General features: G+C 44.6%; 1 protein-coding gene across 2 annotated transcripts in view; it reads right to left on the reverse strand.

Annotated features, from left to right (window-relative positions):
- Window positions 1-21,474, reverse strand: part of LYN (LYN proto-oncogene, Src family tyrosine kinase) — a 176,365-nt gene extending 154,891 nt beyond the window's left edge. For both annotated transcript variants that reach the window (XM_049860090.1, XM_049860085.1), the window contains exon 1: window positions 21,392-21,474. The gene's annotated coding sequence lies outside the window, so the exon portion shown is untranslated. The remainder of the gene's footprint in view (window positions 1-21,391) is intronic.
- Between the last annotated feature and the right edge of the window lie 1,669 nt (window positions 21,475-23,143).

The raw sequence follows: 23,143 nt of genomic DNA on the forward strand, positions 1-23,143 counted from the left end.
AAATAACCTACAAGTGATTGGAGTATCACAACAGGGAGGGGTAACAGAAAATACAGATAGAATTGTTGAAGATTTGTTGGCAGAAAACTTCCCTGATATCGTGAAAGATGAGAGGATATCTATCCAAGATGCTCATCAAACTCCACATAAGGTAGATCTCAAAAGAAAGTCACCAAGTCATATTATAATCAAACTTGCCAAAACCAAAGATAAAGAGAGAATTTTAAGAGCAGCTAGGGATAAACGAAAAGTCACCTACAAAGGAGAGCCAATAAGAATAAGCTCAGACTACTCGGCAGAAACCACGCAGGCAAGAAGGCAATGGGATGACTTATACAAAAAATTGAAGGAAAAAAATCGCCAACCAAGAATCATATATCCATCAAAACTGTCTCTCAGATATGAAGGTGAAATTAGGACATTTCCAGATAAAAAGAAGTTTAGGGAATTTGTAAAAACAAAACCAAACTACAAGAAATACCAAAGGGGGTCCTCTGGTTAGAAAATCAATAATATCAGATATCAACCCAAAACTAGAACACAGGACAAAGCAACCACATATCAACCCAGACAGAGAAATCACAAAAATAAATCAAGACAAAAAAAATGCTCAAAACAGGAAACAGCAATATTATTATGTAAAAGATGACAACATTAAATCAATAAAGAGGGGCTAAAAAATGTAGTCATAGATCTTTCCTATGGAGAGGAAGTCAAAGTGATATAAAGAAATAAAAGTTTGGTTCAAACTTAGAAAAACAAGGGTAAATATTAAGGTAACCACAAAGGAGACTAACAATCCTACACTTCAAAATAAAATACAAGAAAAACATAAAGATTCAGCAAAAACAAAATCAACAACAATAAAAAAGAGGAAAAGACAATATATAAAGAAAAACTACTCAGCACAAAAAATTAAGTGGAAAAAAGAAACCGTCAACAACACACAAAAAAAGACATCAAAACGACAGCACTAAACTCATACCCAGAAACCCAGTGCCGTCGAGTCAATTCTGACTCATAGCATCCCTATAGGACAGAGTAGAACTGCCCTGTAGAGTTTCCAAGGAGCGCCTGGTGGTTCCTCATACCTATCGATAAGTATGCTGAATGTAAATGGACTAAATGCACCAATAAAGAGACAGAGAGGGCAGAATGGATAAAAAAACATGATCCGACTATATGCTGCCTATGAGAAACACAACTTAGATTAGAGACACAAACAAACTAAAACTCAAAGGATGGAAAAAAAAAATATCAAGCAAACAACAATCAAAAAAGACCAGGAGGGGCAATATTAATTTCTGACAAAATAGACTTTAAAGTTAAAGCCACCACAAAGGATAAGGAAGGACACTATATAATGATTAAAGTGACAATATACCAGGAAGATATAACCATATTAAATATTTATGCACCCAATAACAGGGCTTCAAGATACATGTCATGGATTGAATTGTGTCCCCCCAAAAATATATGTCAACTTGGTTAGGCCATGATTCCCAGTATTCTGTGGTTGTCCTCCATTTTGTGATTGTTATTTTATGTTGAGAGGATTAGGGTAGGATTGTAACACCACCCTTACTCAGGTCACCTCCTTGATCCAAGGTAAAGGGAGTTTCCCTGGGGTGTGGCCTGTACCACCTTTTATCTCTCAAGAAATAAAAGGGAAGCAAGCAGAGAGTTGGGGACCTCATACTGCCAAGAAAGCAGCACCAGGAGCAGTGTGTGTCCAGAGCGAACAGAGAGAGAAAGCCTTCCCCTAGAGCTGACACCCTGAATTTGGACTTGTAATCTACTAGACCGTGAGAAAATAAATTTCTCTTTGTTAAAGCCATCCACCTGTGGCATTTCTGTTATGGCAGCACTAGATGACTAAGACAATACATAAAACAAACTCTAGCAGCATTGAAAAGTGAGATAGACAGCTCCACAATAATAGTAGGAGACTTCAACACACCACTTTCAGTGAAGGACAGGGCATCCAGAAACCAGCTCAATAAGGACACATAAGATCTAAATGCCACAATCAACCAACTTTACCTCATAGACATATACGGAACACTCCACTCAACAGCAGCCAAGTATACTCTCTTCTTCAATGCACACGGAACGTTCTCTAGAATAGACCACATATTAGGTCCATAGAGCAAGCCTTAACAGAATCCAAAATATCAAAATGTTACAAAGCATCTTCTCTGACCATAAAAAGCCGTAAAAGTAGAAATCAACTACAGAAAAAGCAGAGAAAAAGTTATTCTGGTGGTTTACAGTACTGCAGCCCTTTACTAAAAGATGCTAGACTACTTCATAGTACCTATTAAGTAGTAGGTACTATTATGTAGTAGGGAAACCCTGGTGGCATAGTGGTTAAGTATTACGGCTGCTAACCAAAAGGTCAGCAGTTCAAATCCACCAGGCGCTCCTTGGAAAATCTATGGGGCAGTTCTATTCTGTCCTACAGGGTTGCTATGAGTCGGAGTCAACTCGAGGGCAATGGGTTTGGTTTTCTGGTATTAAGTAGTAGATTTTCCATTAAAACAGGAGAGAAACCAAGGTAGAAAAGGCAACCGTGCAGAGTGAGACAGAAGGTGACCAGCATCCTGTTCTGAGACCGTGCAGCCCGCGAAGTCAGTCCCCCGTAAACACCACATGTGAAGTTGGAGGTCTGCTAAGCACCTGAGTCCTAGTTCCTGATTTCAAGATGTTTTTAACTTAAGATTTCAAGCAGCATGTAATCTATTATTAGGAAAAAAAAAAAAAAAAGCATCCTTTAAAAAACAATAGAGAAAACTTTATTTTTCTTACTCTAAAAATCTGAATATTTGTTTATACGGCATGATAGGAGTCACATGAGGCAAAGTTCCAATTTAATAATGTTTATTTCTTGTCTCCTTGTTAGGAGGAAGTAGGTTGTGATTGGCATGAGGTCAAATGAAGGATATACACCGATTCTGAACCTATATAAAGCTGTTCTCCCGTCAATAGTACGGCTCTCCATCCAGCCAGTAAGATTCCAGTGATCACACCGCAACTCCCCGCGTCGCGTCACAGGCAGGGAACGTAACTCAAGAGATTGTGAGATCAGGGATGCACCGTGACCAAAAACCGGTCTGGCCGAGTCAATTCCCGTCTGTGTCAGAGTAGAACTGTGCTCCACAGGGTTTTCAGTGGCTGGTTTTTCAGAAGTAGATCACCAGGCCTTTCTTCCAAGGCACCTGTGGGAAGACTAGAGCCTCCAACCTTTAGGTTAGCAGTTGTCTTTCTTCCAAGGCACCTGTGGGTAGACTGGAGCCTCCAACCTTTAGGTTAGCAGTTGCTCATTCTAACCATTTGTACCGCCCAAAGAGTACTCTACCAAAATAGGCAAGTTGTCCCACTGGACCCTGTTTCTTTAGCTATAAAACTTTATTTTTTTTAAACCACTTTAACCCTCACAGGATATGAAGACCCCCTGGTAAGAAAAGAAAATGTCCTCCCTTTGCCTTCTGCCATAACAACATTCTGAGAGGAATGCGTTTGCACCTGATGTATACATCAAATCTGTTTCACCTCCACAGGGTAGAGGTATGGTAGAAATCAATTCAATCAAAACAAGTCAAGAGTATTGTGAAAGGCAAGGGGGCAGGAATCCTCCCATATGAAGAGAAGGCCACATGTTCTAGAGTTTAATCCAAACCAATAGCTGAAGTGTGTCGTTAGATTTTTCAAATCTGTGATTACTGTCTTAGAGATCAGGAAAGTGAGTCCTGAGAGCTTTTGGAACCTGATCTAATTAATGCCCTAACACTGGTACATGACAGACAGGCTATGGGTTAGAGCCCAATGGCCAAATCCTCACTGCAAATGATTACATTACACAGCTCCTCAGACACCCAAAAGTTCACAACTGGAGCAACACATTTCCCACAACCTCCTGAGGTGTTACTAAGCCATCCCTACATTCTTTGCCAAGATGAGTAAGGAATCCAGCCACGTTTTTCCCCATCTTTCCTTTTTCCCAACTGAGAAAGTCTCACTTCACTAAAAATTACTCTGACCTTGATGAGTGGATAAACACAATGTGGTAGAAACATACAAAGGGAATATTATTCAACCATATAGAAAAATCAAGTCCTGATACATGCTCCAACATGGAAGAACCTTGAAAACATTATGCAGAGTGAAATAAATCAATCAAAAAGGACAAATATTGTATGGTCCCACTTATATGAAATATCTAGAATAAACAAATGCATAAAGACAGAAACTTATTAGTGGTTACCAGGGATGGGTAGGTAGACAGGGGAAAGGGTGAGTTATAGCTGAAGGTGTACCAGGTTTCCATTTAGAGTGACGAAGACATTTTGGAAACAGATAGTGGTCATGGTTAGACAACATGGGGAATGTAGTTAACGTCACTGAATTGTACATGTAAAAATGGTTAAAATGGCAATTTTTTTGTTGTAAGTATTTTGTTACAATAAACTTTTTTAAATCACTCTGGTCTAGTCAGTTTCCTCAGTTCCACAGTCTCCTCCATCCCCGAGACTCACGCCTTGTTCAAATCAGACTTCTGTAGCATGCGCTGGTTGTGGGCAGAGGGGAAGTGTGAAGTGCAGAGATGCAAAGCACTAGAAAAAGTAGCTGTGAGAAAATTAAACTGGGGGTGGGTGAGGAAGGCATCATCATCAGGCAGGCTATCCCCTGTCCTGACCTGGAGATTAAACGGAGAGACAGGCTCCTCAGTACTACACCGCCTGCATGTGCTCTTCACATTTTATATGAAGCAGAAACGCAGACTCCTCCGTCTGTAAAACATTACAACTTCCCAAGTACATACAGAACAAAGGTGCTATTGAGAGATGGTGGATGTGACGGCAAGGCACACTCATACATATTCACGGGTAGTGGGCATTCAAGAAACGTTTTCTGAATGATGAACAAATGAGGCATGACTTCATGGATTAGCAAATACCACAGGTCATATTATGCCTCTCTCTCGCCCCCAACAAAAATAAACATCCCAACTACTTGCAGCAGAAGTTGAACAACCAATAATAAGGGTTCTGTGTCCATTAACATCAGAAGAATGAGTCCTATTTTACTGACAGCTATCACAGCTGAGTTCACAAAGCCAGCAGAGCAGCACTCCCATAAGTCTGCATGCAGACCGGCCCCATGTCATGGCACAGGGCGTTTCATTACATGTGGGTCACTGGAAACCACCCTCATCACACCCAACATTTGCATTTACAAATGTACTTAGCTCCAAAGAGATGGGCAGGAAACTCTATGGGGCAGTTCCGCTCTGTCCTATAGGGTCACAATGAGTCAGAACCGACTCGACGGCAGTGGGTTGAGGTTTGGGTTTGCTTGTTGTTGTTGTTGTTAGTTGCCACAGAGTTGATTCCAATGCATGGTGATCCCCTGTGTGAAGAGTTGAACTGTTCCAAAGCATTTTCTTTTTTTAATTGATTTTGTTGTTGTTTTTGAGAATATACGCAGCAGAACATACACCAATTCATCAGTTTCCACATGTACAATTCAGTGACATTGATTATATTCTTCGAGTTGTGCAACCATTCTCACCCTCCTTTTCTGAATTGTTCCTCCTCTATTAACATAAACTCACTGTCCCCTAAGATTCCTATTTAATTTTTCAAGTTGCTGTTGTCAGTTTGATTCCATTTAGATAGATCTTAAAAGAGCATAATGCTGAAGGCAGACATTTTTTACTAGTTAGGCTAAATTATTGATTGGTTTTAAGAAGACATCAAGGGATATTTTTAGTTTATGGCTTAAAGATTATCTCACGGCCATAGTTTCAGGAGTTAATCCAGCCTCCATGGCTCAAGAAAGTCTGGAGTCCATGAGAATTTGAAAGTTCCGTAGGGTTTTCAAGGCTGTGTGGCCTTTTGGAAACAGATTGTCAGGCCTGTTTTCCAAGGCACCTCTGGGTGGGTTGGAACCACCAACTTTTTGGCTAGTAGTTGAACACATAACCATTTGTGCCACCCAGGGACTCCCATATATGTGTTAGACATAAATTTAAAAACACCACCAAAAAAACCCGTATAAAGCTTAAATAATTAATGAGCACACTGGCTAGAAAGTAACAGAACCATCCAATCAGAAAACACCTTTTAGAACCATCTTAGGCGCTCTGGTGGCACAGTGGTTAAGTGCTATGCTGCTAACCGAAAGGTGGGTGGTTTGAACAAGCATGCGGCAGTCTGTTTCTGTACAGATTTACCAGCCTTTGGAAACCCTACGAGGCAGTTCTACTCTCTCCTATTGGCTTGCCATGAGTTGGAATTTTTGTGTGTGTGTGGTAATCCAACCTTTTCTAAAAGGTCCCGTAAGAGAATCCCTTAGCCTGTGCTTACAAACTTTCACGATGGAGGACCACTTCACACTGCAGTAGAGTCTCTGGCAGGCAGCTTGAATTGTTAAAATGTCCCTCCTTATTCTAATGCACAGTTTCTTTGTAAATTTCTCCACTGTTACACTCCTTCTCTCACGCTGGAGCCATTTTAAGTCAACCATCTGCTGTACACAGGGTCGCTATGAGTCAGAATCGACACGAAGGCACCCAACAGCAACAACAACAATCCACCCACATGGCCCTGTATTAAAGACCCACCCCCCAAATAAAAGTGAACACCAGCCTGAGTCGGAATCAACTCGACAGCAACAGGTGGCCTGACAGTAGGCAAATAAAGACAGTAGGCAAATACCTAGTCTGAATAAGGTCAATTTATCATGCCCAATGGAAATATCCTGAAGACCCTCCATCCATTTGTATGCATTTTTACTCATCGAGTAACTTTCTTCTAATAACAGTGAATACAATTCACATATGCTTCACATTCCATTAAATCCTGGAATGCTCACAGCCAACCTACCAGGTTTAAATATGATGGCCCTGAGGCTGGCAATTTGCCAGCAATCCCATGGCTAAAAAATGACAGAACTGAGATTTGAGTCCAAATATGACTGACTCCAAAGCCTGTTGTTATGGATTGAATTGTGTCCCCCCAAAATATATGTCAACTTGGCTAGGCCATGACTTCCAGTATGGTGTGACCGTCCACCATTTTGTCATCTGAGGTGAATTTCCTATGTGTTGTAAATCCTACCTCCATGATGTTAATGAGGCAGGGTTAGAGGCAGTTATGTTAATGAGGCAGGACTCAATCTACAAGATTAGGTTGTATCTTGAGTCAATCTCTTTTGAGACATAAAAGAGGGAAGCAAGCAGGGAGACCAGGACCTCATGCCACCAAGAAAACAGTGCCGGAAGCCAAGCACATTCTTTGGACCTCGGGTTCCTGTGCTGAGAAGGTCCTAGACCAAGGGGAGATTGATGACAAGGACCTTTCCCCAGAACTGACAGAGGGAGAAGGCTTTCCTCTAGAGTTGGCACCCTGAATTTGGATTTTTGAGCCTCCTAGGCTGTCTCTGTCCTATAGGGTCACTATGAGTCGGAATCGACTCAACGGCACTGGGTTTTCCTGGGTAGGCTGTGAAAGAATAAATTTCTCTTTGTTAAAGCCACCCACCTCTGGTATTTCCGTTATAGCAGCACTAGACGACTAAGACACCTGTGCTGTAATCACTTCCTTCTTACCTTTCATAAATACTGGCTTCTGGCCACTGACTCAGGTATTCCTGAGCAAGAAAATTACTCTTCTACCTACAACTACAATAAATTAATTTGTCAGCATTCTGATTTGTGAGTAACCCAAGGAGAACAGATTACAATAAACTCTTCTTGGGCAGGAACCTCATACTTATTTATATTTCCCCAAAGCACCCACTACAATGCCTATCTCAAAGTTCTCAATAAATACACATTTTAAAGAAATGGCTAAGAACTCTCAAAATTGTGGCTCTGGATGCCCAACTGTGAACACCAGACCCTGTGACTAGCAAAGGTGCAGAAGGGACATGATATACCACGTGCATTTCAAATGAGTAATCAAGAAGATAACTCACAGCATTTTCCTTTCTATTTCCTGCCTCTCCTGTTTGCTCTTTGTTCCTTTATCCTTTATCTAGTCTCTCAATTTCCTTCGTTCCTACCTCCCTCATCCTTTTTCTGCTTCTATCTCAGGACCACCTATGATGCATTACTTTGCTCTACCGATTACCCTCAGTTCAAAAGTATACCCATCCATGAGCCAATCACTAGCAGGGAGAGGGGCCTTAGACCCATCAGGGCCACCCTGCAGGTGGCAATAGGGAAAATTGCTGTTGAAACTTCAGTGCAGAAGATAGATCTTGAATGAAATCTGGGTTCCATTAGAAAGGAGAAGGGGTGACAATGGTGAGTGGGCAATCAATTATAACCACACTGAATGGTTATAACCACACTGCACGGTTATCCATCAGTCAACCTACCATGGCTGCTCTCATGGGGAGAACCATGGCAAGGGCAGAACCATAACCAACAGGCAGACTATGGGCATTAAAGGAAAAGTCCAAACATGGGATGGGCCACTGTGGACAACAGCAATATCCTACCGCTTCTCACAATGTGGTCTCCATCACCTGCGTGAGAATTCTCAGAGCAGACACAAATACTTGAGACCCTGTGTTCAAAGATCATACATAAGGTATACCACCAATACCTCTTCCTTCTCTAAGAGCCTATGATTCCAAAGTAAGATGCCAAGGAAGACACTCAGGTGGGGCTGTCAAGAGCCCAGAGGTTGATACTTGACAGAAACCGGCAAGGCATTTGTTAACTTGGATTATATTACAGTAACTTCAGTGAGGAGCCCCTTGGTGGTCCAAAGGTTAGCGTGCTCTGAAAGGGCGGAGGTTCCACTCCACCCAGAGGTGCCTCACAAGAAAGTTCTAGCAACCTACTTCCAAAAAATCAGCCACTGAAAACCCTGTGGAGTACAGTTCTACTCTGACACACATGGGGTCGCCATGAGTCTGAGTCTACTTGACTTGCCGGCAACCTTAGTTGAAGACTTGTCATGACTATAGCAACAATGTAACATTCAAGATTGTTTCACCTAAGCATTCAGAAAGTTTTTTTTCTACTAGACTCTTGAAAGAGCATTCACTTTTAACGGAATTTAAGAAAAATTGCAATTAAACCTTCATTTAGTTACTATCTTTACTCAAAACTTTTAAAACAACTGAAGGTCATTAAGTAAAAGATATGCAGATAATTAAGAAATTTAACTTGTTAAAATTACTTTTTAATACACATCTGGTATTTATGGCATTTGAAACAATTGGAAAAGCCAGTGTGGTCCAGAAAGACAAAATTAACTCTTAAAGCTGCTGCATTTGATGGTATTAATTTTCTTTCTTTTTTTTTTTATCCTGTTGCTATCGAGTTGATTCTAACACATGGTGACCCCAAGTGTGTGGTGATGGCACTAATAACCACAAACTCTATATTAATAGTTCAGCTCAGACCAGAAATTGCATCTACTGCTTTACTTCTTTGCTATTCCCCAGAAGCCTCACAGTTTAAGGATGCAGTTCACCCCTCCACCTCAGGCCAAGGGCCCCTCGCCTCTTGGAATCCCCAGACTCTTCCACTCCTTTGCATTTCCCCTTAGTGCTGCCAAGCACCTCTGTCCTCACTACCACCAAGTGCCCTTTCTTTCTGTAAATCCATCTAGGACAGCACTACTCACACTCTGTGGGCACCATGTTCATATCCCCGTGTCCCCACTACTTGGGCATCTTGGAATGCAAACAGCATGCTGCTCACTCCTGTGGTCTCTGGGCTTGCGGCAGTTCCTGGAACCTAGTGGGCCAATCAGACGTACAACTGACCTAACATCAGCACCTCCAGAAAACACTGCACGAGACAGGAGGGTTTAAGACTGACCTTCACTAGACTCTGAACTTCCCATGGGCTGTAGCAGTGTATCAACTTTGCGTTCAATGTATGTTTGTTGATGGAAGGAAGGAACTGGGTTTCTCCTCTCTGAGAAGCTCATAGTTTAGTAAGAAACAAACAAACCCATTGCCATTGAGTCGATTCTGACTCATAGCAACCCCATGTGTTACAGAATCCAATAAGACCTGCTCTGTAGGGTTCTCTTGGCTGTAATCTTTACGAAAGCATTTCGCCAGGCATTTCTTCCATGGTAGCACTGCGTGGGTTTGAACTGCCAACCTTTAGGTTAGTAGTCAAGTGCAAACTGTTTTGTCATCTAGGAACCTCCTAGTAAAAAACAGCTACCATTTATTACGTGCCTGCTGTGTACTAGAAACAATGCAAGGAGTGTAATCGTCACCACAAACCTGAGAGGTGAGTAGTATTAACATTTTTTATAAATGAAGAAATGGTGAGATCAAGTCACAAAGTGGTAGAGCCTAGATATGAACTACATATGTCTAACTTGGAAACCCATTTTCTTTCTCCCATATTATACTAATGCCCCTCAAATTTAAAAAGAATAATCCCTCAGAGGTACTGAACACAGTAGATATTCAATGGACTATATCTGGTTATGCAGGTAGCTGTTCATTTTTGACCAAATATTGCCATTGCCAGTTATGGTGATGCTTTTAGTAAATTAATCTTATATTGTAAGAACAATCCCAACACCAACCTGCTTCTTTAGAACACATTCTTTTTCTTTTAAATCAAATGGGAAGGACTGACAATCCCACAGAACTTAGACCTCAACTCAAAATTGCTCATTTTTTCAATAGTGTTGACATCACCCAGAAGGTTTAGATAAATGTTCTGGGAAGATCATCACCACCTAGACCAGTTGTCAAGCACCTACTGGCAAGTGAACGTGACAATACTAAGTCTTCCGTTGCCATGTAAGACAGCAATAAGTGTTATTTTCTATCCACAGTTTAATTGCTCTGAAATTCACTTTGAAGTCCCTCAGTTAACCATCCACCATATTCAAAGCAGTGCATGAGTGCTCCGTGTCTCTCATTATTTGAAATGCAACATCACACATGCCTTAGTACAGAAGAGTCTAGGCAAGAAGCTGCCTGTGACAGAAAAAAACCTGATTTCCCACTAAAAAGCTCCAATGATTCTCCTTCATTTACACAACAAAATCCAACATTTAGTATTGCCAACAAGGACTGTCCAAGACTATTTGTCCAGCCTTATCACCCACCTACCTAAGAGCAATCTCTTGTAACACTGAGGCACTCGTAGTTCACGATTCAACCCTGTTCTTTCTCAGTACTGTCTTCTCCTGGGTTTATGTGGTCCTCTGCCCTTCTAAACTTCCACTACACACACACGATGTACCCAGCCCTCAACATTGTCTGGCTCAAAGCAGGTACTCAAGAAATGTTTGCTAAACTGAGTAGTGAGTATAACAGTAGAAGGTTCTTTAAGAAAATGTTATCTCTATTTACAGAAGCAGCACTTGTAAACATTCCTGGCACATTAGTTCCTCCTGGGATAGGCTGGCTTACAATTGTATCCATCCATAAAGACATCATTCTTGCTGTTTTTGCTCCAAAGTCCCCAGGTGCTTCTATCCTCCCTCTGCAGTCTGTGGGCTCTATTTCAATGCTCACTATACTGCCTTTTTAAAATAACATAAGTGATGCTTGTTTTTCTAAATGAAGATGTGCAAAAGAAAAAAACAAAGCCAGCATTCACCCATCACCCAAAAATAACCACTAGCATAGCTTATAGATCATGTGTTCCATCAACAGAGATTTTATTTCAGGAATGGCATCATATATTATGTACCAGCTTGCGTTCCACTTTTTAAAGCATCTTTTCACGATGGTAAGTGTAAATACCTGCCAAGTATTCCGCTGTATGCATGTATCTTACTTTGTTTAACGCAAGACTTTGAACCTTCAAACCCCTAATAAGAATTTGCATTTCTAACAAGTTCCCAGGACGTTATACATAAGAACCACCTGGGATTTTGTTAAAATGTAGACTCTGATTCAGTATATCTGGGGTGGAAACACGGATTCTCAGCACGGGACTTGTTAGAAATGCAAATACTCAGCAGGGTTCGAACCCAAATCAACCGGTTCAACCCCTTGGTTTAATGAGCCTCCACTGTCGGACTGGAGGTCACTACGGGTCAGAATGACTCAACTGCAATAGGTTTTTTACTGGACTGGAGAGTCCCTGGGTGGTGCAAATGGCTAACACACTCAGCTGAGCACTGCTAACCAAATGGTTGGTGGTTCAAGTCCACCCAGAGGCACCTCAAAAGAACAGCGTGATGATCTACTTCTGAAAACTCAGCTGTTGGAAACCCTATGGAACACAGTTCTACTGTGACACACATGGGGTCACCATGAGTTGGAGCCGATTCGGAGGCAAATGGCTTGGTGTTGGGCTGGAAATCGTGAAATTGCTGGGTCTGCTGCTATGCAGGGTTTTAAACTTTGGCTTATCTTACCAAGCTGGCCTCACAGGGACTGTACCAGGCACACTGCTAACAATCCATGAGGAGAGACTGTTTCACCAGACCTTTGTTTTCATTTCTTTGCCTACAGATAGATGTGCATTCGACACAAGGTAAAATATATTTCTTAGCAAGAGATGCACTCAAGGAAGTTTGAAAAGCCACTGCTCTATCCCAAGAATTTAACTAGTGGCCACACTTTTAGTAATTTAAGAAACAGCCCTGAGCCACTGTGGCCAGGATTAAAAAATTATTATATCGCCTGGGCAATAAAAAATTTCAACACACCTACTTGGAGTTTTGTCATGATTTCCAGGATGGGGAATTTCAAAATGTGCATCTTTTTGTGGCCGAAAAGTTGGGTCCGGTCACTCCTACTCTCCAGTCACTTCTCTGAAAACAGACTGCGCAGAAGGTTAGAAGACCATGAGGGTGGTAAGAGAGGTGGGGTGGCAGGCAAGTGGCCCAAGGCATCAGAGCAGGCGGAAGTATCACTTCCTGAGGCCGCCCTCCTTCTGCAGCTACAGTTCTCTGTGACACAGCTTCCCCGTGGAAAGCAGAAGTGGTTGTCCCTCTCCAGGCGGCCTCTGGGGGACAAGCTTCTGCAGTCTCCTTCCCCCCAGCCGGGGTTCACACAGCAAGAGTGGAGGCTCCCACAGGCCCTTACACCAAAAAGACCTCACTGCTTTTATTGGAGGCAGAGTGAATACAGGCTCGTCTCTCCCCAACTCACCCTCCAAAAAAGCCTTTATGGCTCCCTGAGGTGTTTCACCAATACAGAGACGAAGGAGAAAGAGGAGAGCAATGCTGTTGAGAAGCTTCCCATCAACAAGGTTTGGGAACAGGGAGCATGATTTTAGATGCTCACAAAAGGTGCAGGTTGGCAGGGCAGTATTTGACTGTGTCACAAGTGTTAACTCTGAAATGAAAATGACACAAGCTAAACACCCTTCGGGTTACTGGAACAAAGAATTCTTCCCAACATTCTACAACTCCACAAAAGCAGTGCCTAGACCATTAAGAAACAGCTACCCCCAAATGATTCCATAAAGTCATCCCCATTTATGTAATTTTATTGGACAAGTTAACTTAGATTTCTTAGCATTACGAGCAATTACCACAGTTATAATAATTAGACTAGTTCCCATGGTCAACTCACGTCATGTTCAATTCACGGTTTGAAGAAGGCTTTACAGGCTGTAATAGATGGTGGGGAGAGGGTTGGAGACAGCAGCCAGAGAAGGGACACTGGAAATACGCTGAGGATTAATAATGCGTAATAAAATAACACTTTGGAAGAGTTCTGTACAAATGAAAACTACATCCTGACTGTAAATACAACTTTCAAAAAATAGCTTTGTGGCAAAAGACAAAAAAAAGATATTGAGGAGGTTGATAGTTTATTCAGTAATAAGGGAAAGTGGAAAGTAGAGAACAAGAGTGAAGAAAAAGTTTAAGAACGAAGAATAAAACCTATTCTAGCTCCCTGCCACTTGTCCACACAGATGAGCCTTTTCAACATATCATTCCAAGTAACAATTGAAACTTGCTATTTTAAATTACAAGAGAGGTTCTCTTAAAGTCCAAATCTTTACAAACTGATCTGTTTCAAACTTTCTAATTCCTCCACTGGCTGATTTTCACACCATTTCCTTGGCCTTCTCCCCCAAATGGGAACTTATTCAAAATAAATTTCAGAAATGAAGACAGCGTGAACTCAGAGTTTCACAATTTAAGTATCAGGAAACAGGGTGGCTGTAAGAAATCTTTCAATATTTCTGATGGAAAAAAAAAACTTCCTCTTCCATATCTTTCTCCTCTTCACTGCCTGCCTTACAGAACAGGAGGCAATGTGGTAGCTATCAGCTGGCATGTGGGCTTTGGGCCACGCCTTGCACACAGCAGGTGCTCAGTAAATGGTGTGTGTGGCTAATGTGCAGCCTGCAGGCCTCTCTTTTACATTTTCACCTCCATGATGCTCACTTGTAAAACAGCCACAGAGAAGGCTCTTAGGGATCGTGCAGATGACACTTCTAGCAGAGGCTGCAAGCATCTCCTTGCAAAGTATTGCTTGGACACTTCTGTAGTAACCAAGAACTATCTGATAGCACCCCAAGCAGTCTTTAGAGTGCTTTTAGGACAACCAGCTAGCCTCCATGCAAGAAGCAGTGCTGGAAGGCACAGAAACTCATCTTCAGAAGACAGTTAGTTGAAGTGCCTTCCTTGATGGCACCACTTGCTCATCTATCCTAAGCAGTTGGCCACTTACTTCAGGCAATCACCAATTTATAAAAGGAAGTTACCTTGTGATTCTGTTTCAAACATGTTTACTAAACAATAAATTAAGTTTATCTTTGCTTTTAAGCAGCTGAGTAACTACTACAGATCCAAGGGCAGACAAGTGGGGAAAACTCTAAAGTTGGTGCCAGAAAACATACTCAACTGTGCCACTTAACTGGGCCTGTAACCTTGGACATGCTACCAAACCTCTTTTCTGTATCTGTCCCTGCCTAACATGGCAAGACTGTGATGATTAATTTTACGTGTCAACTTGGCTAAGACATGGTTCCCAGTTGCTTGGCCAAACACTAGTATAGTTGCCGTTACAGTGTACAGCCATCCCTCAGTACCGGAAGTGATTGGTTCCAGGACCCTCCCCCACCCTGACAGATACCAAAATCCACAGAGGCTCAAGTCCCTTATATAAAATGGTGTAATATTAGCATTTAACCTATATGCACATCCTCCCATATACGTTAAATCGTCTCTAGATTACTTATAATAATTAATACCATGTAAATGCTATGTAAATAGTTTTACTACATTGTTTAGGGAATAAGTACAAGAAAAAAAAGTTTGTACATGTTCAGTACAGATTCAACCATTGTAGGCCTAACTACATAGTACCCATCAGCAACATTTTTTTCAAATATTTTGAATCCACAGTTGATTGAACCCAAGGATCTGGAACCCATGGATGCAGAGAACCAAGTGTAGTTACATGTGATTCAATCAGTTGGCCTTGGGTAGAGCAGGTTACCTTCCATAATGCAATCTAATGCAATGTGATCAATTAATCAGTTGTGGTCATACCAGTGTAAACCAAAAAAGAACAATAAATACCATTGCGGTTGAGTCAATTTTGACTCATAGCGACCCTACAGTGACCCTATAGGACAGAGCAGAACTGCCCCGTAGGGTTTCCAAGGAGCGCCTGGTGGAATCGAACTGCTCACCTTTCAGTTAGCAGCCATAGCTCTTAACCACTATGCAACCAGGGTTTCCAAAGTGGGTCCTAAATCTAATCACTCCTGAGTTATAAAAAGACCAGAATAGACACAAAGAAATACACACAAGGGGAGAGAAAGCCACCAAGGAACATGGCTGCAGGGGGGCTATAGCAGCTGAAAGAAAAAAGGATCTTCCCTGTAAAAATGGAGAGGGAGCAGTTCTGACCTCCTCCTACCCCACAAGAGGGAAGGAGAAGCAAGATCAACAGCCCAAGCCTGATTTCTGTGAGGCAGAGGTCAAACATGCCTCCTCTCTCTGCCATCTTCACCAATTCTAACACCAACTGTCCGTCCCACAGCACTCTCTACTTTCCTATTGGGTTCAGTAGTTCACTGCAATGGCCACACAGAACTCACAGATCATACTCACAATTGTGGGGGTTATTAGGGAAGTAACAGTTATAATTCAGGCTCAAGAACACTCAGGATACAGTTCTTCCATCAGGACAGCCTCTTCCCAGTCATGTTCACAGGCACGCCTCTCCCTGGGCCTCAGTCTCTGCCCAAAGACACTCAGCTTTCTCTCTCTGTGGAAGCCCACCAAGCCTTCTCCTGCTGCTGGGTCTCTCCTGCCACCACTTCTCATCACCTTCGAGCTTACAGCTCATTATCTCCTGGGTCCAGGAGCTTCTCAGCACAGGGATCCCAGGTCTAAAGGACACGCTGGATCGTGCATGTTCTTCCTTGGTGGTACTAGGATTCTCTCTTTCCCGCCTCTAGGGTGGCTCATTTCAAGCCCAGCGGGATGGCAAAACTGACCAATCCCCTTGGTGGGCCACAACTACCCTATCACACAGTCCCACCCAATGGCCTGGGTGGGAGTTACAAGACCATGGCTAGAAAGGCCAGATGAAAAGCAATCCATTATACCACATTCCCCTACAGCCAACAGAGAGTCTCCCCCTAAGGCCATGCCTCAAATTTGGACTTCCAGCCTCTTGAACTGTGGGAAAAGGAATTTCTGTTCTTTAAAGCCACCCACCTGTAGTATTTGTGTTACAGCAGCACTAGGTTATTAAGACATGGACCATGATAGGTTCAGGTGAAATGAAAGTTTGGATGCTTCACAGCCCCAGAAAGCAGAAGGTGTTAGCATCATCATCACTAGGAAAAGCAAAGGGAGGTTGAGACACCATCAAACTTAATATCAACATGTCATTGACGAGTGTCTTTACTAATGATTTTGGTAACCCTTCTATATTAACACTAATCCATGCCTGAGTGCTTGGCGGTCACAGAGACCACCAGTGCAAACGAGCTGCAGCAATGTTCCATGCTAAAGACGTGTATAAACTGCATTCCCATTTGTACAGATTTAAAATTAGCATGAGCTTTGTCTTGGTTATCTAGTGCTGCCATAACAGAAATGCCAAAAGTGGATGGCTTTAACAAAGAAAAATTTATTTTCTCACAGTCCAGTAGGCTACAAGTCCAAATTCAGGGTATCCGCTCCAGGGGAAGGCTTTCTCTCTCTGTCGGCTCTGGAGGAAGGTCCTTGTCCTCAATCTTCCCCTGGTTGAGGAGCTTCTCAGGGGCAGGGACCCCATGTCCAAAGGATGCACTCTGCTCCTGGCACTGCTTTCTTGGTGGTATGAGTTCCCCAACTCTTTGCTTGCTTCCCTTTCATCTCTTGAGAAATAAAAGGTGGCAGGCCACACCCCAGGGAAACTCCCTTTACATTGGATCAGGGAGGTGACCTAAGTAAGGGTGGTGTTACAATCCCACCTTAATCCTTTTAACCACAGGCAGAGATTATGATTTATAAAACAGGAAAATCACAAAATGGAGGACAACTACACAGGGCCTAACCAAGTTAACACATATTTTGGGCAGAAACAATTCAATCCATTAAACTTCACCCTTTGGCCCCCAAAAACTCTTGTCTGGCAACATGCAAAGCATATTCATCCCCTCATATCATAGCAAATGTCTTAATTACAAGCCCAAAATCCAAAAATTCTTCCTCATCTGTGAAATCTAGAATACAAGTTATCTGCTTCCAAATGTACAATGGCAGAACAGGCACAAGCTAGATATTTCCATTACAAATGGGAGAACCTGGAGGGAAAGGAGGGATAACGGGCACCAAGCAAGTCAGCGGGACACATTACATTAGCTCTCAAGGCTTTGAAAATAATCCTCTGTTCTCTGAGACAATTTACACAATAGCCCTGCCCCCCAGCCTGTAGGTATTGACCACACTCTTCAGATTCTGAGTGGAGGCCCCTCGGCCCTGGGCTTCAGCTCCTCCTTCCAGGCCCACTGGGACAGCAACTCTGCTCCCTTGGCTTTAGGCACACCATTCTCCTAGTCCATCTGAATGGCAAGTCCACACTTAGAAACACCAGAGGCCATGGCTCCTGAGGTCATGGCCATATCTTTTGAGACTGAGGCAGCTCAGCTTCTTGTGTTGTCTTTTCAGCTTCTGCTTCCTGATTTCTTGACCTCGTGGCTCCTTGGGCCTCAGCTACATCTGCCCTGCTGGGGCAAGTGTTCCAAAGCTCAGTAGCTCCACCAGTAAGTGCCCAAGGCACCCCACTTGGCCAGGAAGCCTCCTGCACACAGGCATTCAGCTCTCTGGCTCCATGGGTCGGCAAGCCTAGCTCCACTAGTAAGTGTCCAGAGGATCCCCACTCTGCCAGGAAGCCTCCTGCACACAGGCACTCAGCTCTCTCACTCTGTGGGTTGCCTCCAGTGCTGTCTCGCACTTGTCTCTTGGTTCTGCTGCTGCTGGTTCTCTGCTGTTGCCACTTCTCTGCCACTGCAGGTTTTCTGCTGCACTGGTCCTCTGCCCCTGTCACAACTCTAACCATTCACAGTTTCAAAACTACTTCCACATTTTAGGTGTCTCTTAGAGCAGCACCCCACTCCTGGTACCAAATTCTGTCTTGGTTATCTACTGCTGCCATAACAGAAACACAGTGGATGGCTTTAATGAAGAGAAATTTATTTTCTCACAGTCTAGTATGTTACAAGTCCAAATTCAGGGTGTCGGCTCTAGGGGAAGGCTTTCTCTCTCTGTCGGCTCTGGAGGAAGGTCCTTGTCCTCAATCTTCCCCTGGTTAAGAAGATTCTCAGGTACAGGGATCCCATGTCCAAAGGATGCGCTCTGCTCCTGGCACTGCTTTCTTGGTGGTATGAGGTCCCCAACTCTTTGCTTGCTTTCCTTTCCTTTTATCTCTTGAGAAATAAAAGGTGGTGCAGGCCACACCCCAGGGAGACTCCCTTTACATTGGATCAGGAAGGTGACCTGAGTAAGGGTGGTGTTATAATCCCACCTTAATCCTTTTAACCACAGGCAGAGATTATAATTTATAACACATAGGAAAATCACAAAATGAAGGACAACCCCGCATGGTCTAACCAAAAAAAGTTAACACATATTCTGGGTGAACACAATTCAATCCATTACAAGCTTATCTATGAGTAATGTTTTAATTTTTTTTTTTTAAGTTATAGTTCCATATATTAACTTGAACTAGCTGGAATCTCAAACCTTTTGATTTATTTCTGAATACATGCATAAATGGAACTGAAGGGCTGTGAAAGCTACTGATTCACAAAATTGTGTTGGACCACTTTCCTGCCAAAAAGAAACCGCTGAAGGCAAGAGGTGGGGAGAGGGATCTTCCAGAGTCTCCATGCACCTTTGGAACACCAATGACTATAAAAGGAAGTGGGTTTTTTTGATTGTGCAACCTACTTTTGCAGGAGGCTTATTTATTTTTAATGAAACACACCCTTCCCCTTTTCTGTATTGTGGTAAAGTATACATAGGAGGCATCTTCTTAAGACATCAAATCAAGATCTCTCTCAGTGATACAAAGGGAGGCCAGCCCTGGGTGGAGATTCTAACACATGCTCGGGTCACGTGACAGGGTCGACAAAGGACATAAATGGACCAGTGAGCTTCCAGGGCCTTCGGAACCAGAGTGTTCATTTCTCTCCATCTGATCTCAACCTTGCAGGTGACTGTCTCAGATCAGGCCCTTCCCTCCTCCTTTCAAGCACGTACTATGTGCAGACCCCAGGTCTAGCATTTTGGGCTGGATGGACGAAGCTGCACTCTCATGGAGCTTCCATTCTCCTAGTGAATGCACAGACCCCCAGTCTAGCATTTTGGGCTGGACGGACGAAGCTGCACTCTCATGGAGCTTCCACTTTCCTAGTGAATGCACACTATAAACATGTAACAAATTGTGATGCAACTTTGGTTGCTGCTATGAAGCAAATGTTGGCTGAAGAAACAGCCCAACTAACTTCATCCCAAATCACAGCTCAGCAAATGGCAGGTGAGACCAAAACTGAAGTTTCCTGGCTCTTGTTTTCTCTTCTCTGACATCGGCTAACCTCTACCCTGCACTCAGAAGAGGGTTATGGTCCTCTACATCCAAGGGGACCAGTCACCCAAAGCTTGTGATAAAGTTAAATCCTTCAAGCCTCAAGATGCCTATCTCCTTACCTGCAAATGAAAGCTGAGGCACTAACTGAACGCCACCCTTTCCCAGCACAGCTTACCTTAGTAAGGACTTCTGAGTGAGGAGTTTGAGTGCCTATTCCAGGCATCACTGCTTCAGGTGCTGGCCCTACAGAACATCCCTGCCCTCCCTAACCTTACTGCCAGCTGAGGGCAGACCACAGGCAGCGACTCAAAATCCTTTTTGGCTAGCTCTTATAAATCAGACCCCCGGTCTCTGTGCTGGAACAGCAAGTCCCTCGTGTATTTATTAAGCAGGTTTACTAGTACAGTTGAGTTTTCAGAGAGCAAGGACCCAGCATAAAAAGGACGGGTAAATTGGACGTGTGGTCTTGGGCTTAAAGCCATCAAATTGCAAAGAACCAAGGAGCCTCAATTCGATGGACAAAATTATTTGCAATAAATAATAATAACACCACTTAGGGAATGCCTTAGTAGGGTTTTTTTTTTTTTTTTTTTTTTTAATAAACGGCTAACAGGTGAGGAAAACGACGAACGGGATTTCAATAATTGGCCCAAGTTCACACACAGCTAGGAAATTGCAACCCTCGGATTCCGACTCAGGTTTCTGAGATGGTAAAGAAGTTGAGTGGATTTGGGGTACTTCAGGCACACACACTGGATATGCAAAGAATGAGAACCACACTACACACGACCACGCGGCGACTGATGGACGCTGACAGTCCACCAAGATAACGCCGCCGGAAAGTGGGAACTGACGCTTACACCCTGCCCCCAAGGCGAAAAAAAGGCAACCCCAGTATTCTTAAAATAACTCTCGCTTCCTCTCCGCGCAGGCACCGGCTGCTCCTCCGCGGGGCGCAAGGCGCCTGGCTCACGGGGAGGGTGCGCGCCGGCCCCGCGGCAGCCCCTCGACGTCACGTTTCTGCCCGGGGCCACCGAAAGGGCAGCTGCGCGAAGGGCCCCACCCCTCACCTCGGACGACCCCAGGGCCCTGAGCCACCGGATCCCTGCTGGGGGCCCGCTCAGCGCGCAAAGGGGCTTCCCCGCCGCACTCAGGGAGCGACCAGGGGGCGTCCATCCGCACGCCTCGCACCTCCCACCCCGCCCCTGCGCCGCCCGCCGCGAGACACCTGCAGAGCCGCCCGCCCCCGCGACCCGGCTCTCAGGCCCGCTCACCCTCGGGCTGAAGGCGCCAGGGCGTCCCTGTCTTCCAGGGCGGGGTCGGTGGAGCAGGGACCCGGCGCGCCCCCCAGCCCGCGGCCGGCCCGCTCGCTCTCACTACTCACCCGCTCGCGATGGAAGTTGGGGGGCGGCGGCCGAGCTCCACGGTGACTTCAGATCCAAGCAAGGGGCCCGACGGGGCGGTCGGATCCGGCCAGCGTGGGGGCGGCGGCGAAGGCGCGGGCTGGGCCGAGGGGCGCGGGCCGCCGCTGTCGCGGGCTGGGAGCTGCAGCGCGTTTGGCCCGGGGCGCCACGGCCGGGAGCTAGCTGCGGCGCGGGCCGGCGCGGCGGAGAGGAACTGGCGGTCGCTGGGCTCGGCCGGGAGTTCCCAGCTACTTCCTGGTGCTCGGATTTGCATACTGCGCCCAGAGGGCGGGGAAGTGACCGTTTGGCCCCTGCCCATAGCTCGGGGCTTCGGTGTGGCCATCGCGCAGAGCTTTGAAAGAAAGGAAACCTGGCGTCCCCGTGGGTGGCAGGGGAGATAAGAGCAGCCTCAGGTCCAACATCCTCTTATAGAGACGGACCAAAGGATCTTCCAGGAGATTCTCTGAAAATCCAAGCACATGCTCGAAACTTCTATCGTCTCCTTCCTTTCCTCCAACCTACTTCCCCAAATGTTAGGAGATGGGGTGCTGCTGGGAGCAGAGGGAGCGAGCTCTCTCTAGAGAGGAATAGATATAATGAGTAGATGCTCAGAGTCTCCCTGAGTCAATAACTCAACACAGAGCAAGCTCCTTAAGGTGTAGGCAGTGATGTTCAGGGTATTGATTGGGGGGCCCAAGGAGTGGTGGGAAGGAGAGGAGTGCGGGGGCAAGGGGGCTGTAGAGTTGAACGGACAGGAAATTTTCTCAGGTCCTCAAATCCTCAATTTCCTCACAGGAAAACAGACACGAATGGCATATTGGGAGAATAAGCCAGCCTTCTGTGAAGGGCTGAAACTGTGTCTAGCATATGATGATGGTAGTGTTTCCTTCTTAGCGTCCCTAGCCTCCCACACACATCAGGTGCCTCAGTGTTTGCTGTAATAATGACTACCTCTCTGAGCTCAGGCTCCAACTCAGTAAATGCCGTTTACAAATCCACAATCAATGATCGCTTATTCTAAGGACTCCATTCATTAGAATTCCAGTTTTGCACTACATTGTAAAAACTACAAGGAAATAAATTACACACTGTTAGTAGATGTGCTCTTTGCATTAATAATATCCAACACTTACATAGGGCCTAGTGGGCTTCAGAAGGAGCCCTGGTGGAGCAGAGGTTAAGCACTCGGCTGTTAACCAAAAGTTCAGCAGTTTGGACTTGCCAGCAGCTCTGCAGAAGAAAGATGCGGCAGTCTGCTTCCTTAAGGATTGTTTTTGAGGCAGGGCCAAGATGGCAGGGTAGCCGGATGCTTACAGTGATCCTCTTACAACAAAGACACAAAGACCCCCCCCCAAAACAAGTGAAATGATTATGGCAAGCTAGGAGCTCCGAACATCAAAGGCAAAGTTAGAAAACAGACTGAGTGGCAGGGGGCAGGAGACATAGTTGAGAAGCTGCTAGGGTTGCCAGACCTGAACCTCCGGGAACCCTCAGGCACCATTCCCTGTAGCGACCGTGGCAAGCTGGTGCAGTAGCATTCCTGACGTGGTTTCCTCAGGGAGAGACAGCAAGCCACACAGCTTACTCACACCTCCAGAACCAGAGAAGAATGGGTGCTTTTGGCAAAGCTAAGTGTTTGTGTTTATTTTACCACACACACCCGCCCCTCCACCTCCCAGCCCCCAAGCTGGCTTCAGTGGCTGTCGATTTCTCTGGGCCTGAGATAGGTTCTG

Source organism: Elephas maximus, chromosome 19 (genome assembly GCF_024166365.1).
Source record: "Elephas maximus indicus isolate mEleMax1 chromosome 19, mEleMax1 primary haplotype, whole genome shotgun sequence".
Lineage (NCBI taxonomy): Eukaryota > Metazoa > Chordata > Mammalia > Proboscidea > Elephantidae > Elephas > Elephas maximus.